Source organism: Suricata suricatta, chromosome 6 (assembly GCF_006229205.1).
Source record: "Suricata suricatta isolate VVHF042 chromosome 6, meerkat_22Aug2017_6uvM2_HiC, whole genome shotgun sequence".
Lineage (NCBI taxonomy): Eukaryota > Metazoa > Chordata > Mammalia > Carnivora > Herpestidae > Suricata > Suricata suricatta.
In genome coordinates, this window is record NC_043705.1 from 76,154,525 (window position 1) to 76,156,869 (window position 2,345).

General features: G+C 37.1%; 1 pseudogene; it reads right to left on the reverse strand.

Annotated features, from left to right (window-relative positions):
* Positions 1-1,410: 1,410 nt before the first annotated feature.
* Positions 1,411-1,933, reverse strand: LOC115293475 (annotated as a pseudogene).
* Positions 1,934-2,345: the final 412 nt, after the last annotated feature.

The window sequence follows — 2,345 nt, forward strand, 5'->3', positions numbered from 1 at the left end:
GTTAAGATTTTATTTTGTTTTAGGAAGGAATCTGTATATTTTCCATTTAATTTTCTATGCTGGTAATTTAGTTACTGAAAGCTTTATAAAATCTCTTTTTATATACTGGAGAGTTATAGGATGATTTACTAAAGGCAGTACATATGAAACAAAATTTAAATGTTTTACAATTGCTGCTTTTCAGTGAAAATGCCATTGAATTTCTTCTACCTGGATAATTTTGCTTCCTGTATCACTGAGATGAGTCTCATCTTGTCCCCACTTTGATCATCTTTCACAGGGATTAATTTACAACCTCCCTGACTTGTCACTTCATCTTCATTCTCACATACCACCAACAAGCTCGCTTTGCATTTTAGTAGAAAGCCTGCTGTACATTAGTAAAGGCTTGGCTCTGAGTCTGGTTTATGCCACCGAATAACACTATGATTTTGGGTGGATTATTTGATAATAATCTCTTCTCTACATGCCTCACAGTTTTGTGATAAAAACATGAGATAAAATACATTGGGATGCTTTTTAATGATAAAGTGTCATATAAGTAAAAGGCATCACCCACATATGTCAGTCCCTTGCTCAGAAATCTTCAATTGTTTTCTATTTCTTAAATAACCCATTCAAACTTTTCCTATCATTCAAGGACCCCAATCTCCCACTTTAATATTGCCCCTTAATATTACTCCTATTTTACCTTTCCAATTCTATTTCCATCTTATGCACTCTTTGATTTATTTATTTATTTTTAATGTTTATTTATTTTTGAGAGACAGAGCATAAGCAGGGGAGGGCAGAGAGAGAGGAAGACACAGAATTGGAAGCAGGCTCCAGGCTCTGAGCTGTCAGCACAGAGCCCCACACGGGGCTCAAACCCACGAATGTGAGATCATGACCTGAGCTGAAGTCGGGCGCTTAACTGACTGAGCCACCCAGTCACCCCCATCTTATGCACTCTTAATCTCAATGATGTTTTCCAAATTCTGAGCTTTTATACATGTTAATTTTTTCTTCACAGAACTTTCTTTCCCACTCAATTTGCTATCCATTCATGAGGTCTTTTATGACTGTCTCCTACATATGGAAGTGATCTCTCTAATATCTGAAAAGCCATATCTGCTTTTCTCTATTTCATCACTTTCTACATTATTTATGGGCAGACCTTATCTCCTATATTCTACTTCTCTGAAAGGTTCCTCATACTCCCAAATACCTAGAATTTCCTACTGCACATTTTAGTTGTTCTATAATATTTGCAAAATATCTATAAAAGAACTTACTGCTTTTGTTTAAAATAACTTTTCAGCTTTTGATGTATAATTGAAAAAATAGTAGACATTCAGTATGTACAATATGGTGATTTGATAGACATTAAAACAATTATTATTATTTTTGCTTTTCTCCAGCCGCCGTTTATTAATATGACTGCTTAAAGGAGCTGAGTCTCTTGGGTTTATGGTGATGATTTTTGAACTTTTTCAATGAACCCTACTGCTTCTTCCCATGCTTGAGACCCAACTCCCAGTCCACCTCCATCTCTTCTCTGTTCCCAGGGCCCTTCTCTGTTGGGTGCCATGACTTCTTGTCCTCTTCCTCTATTAAAAAGTCATTGGTATTGTCACCATGCTCAGTCCCTCCCAGGTTCTTTCTGGTAAACAACTTGGATGGTTGAGGTCTGTCATGCTGTCATCACTTCCCTCACAGCTGTATTGTCATTGGTGGATGCAGGTTCCCAGAAGGTTTCTCTCCAGTGAGGTGGCCCGGAGCTGTCCATCTGGTCTTCCCTCCGTCTCCTTTTGTGAAGGAAGCAGGCAGGCACATACTCCACACTCTGCTTCTGACACTTTTCATATTCACACAGAGCTCTCTGGCACCGCTGGCCCTGGGTATACCTCGGCACATGCTCTGGGGACTTGTTGATATGCCACAGGGTGAGTTTTTTGTGTGTGAGAATATTTAAGTTCCACTCTCTTAGCAAATTTCAATTATACAATATAATATTATCAATTAGAGTCACACATTAGATACTTAGACCTTATACCTCTTACAATTGAAAGTTTGTACTCTTCTATCAACCTCCCCCTGGAAATTACTTTTCCACTTTGTTTCTATGAATTTGACCTTTTTTTATTCCACTTATGAGTGATATACCATGCAGTATTAGTCTTTCTTTGTTTGCCTTATTTCACTTAGCAGAATGGTCTCCATTTTCATCAATATTGTCACAAATAATAGGATTATCTTTGTTTTTAAGGCTAAATAACATCCCATTGTATGTTTCTTTGTATATATATATATATATATATATGGTATACGTCTATGATACATATCACGTTTCCTTGATCCATTGA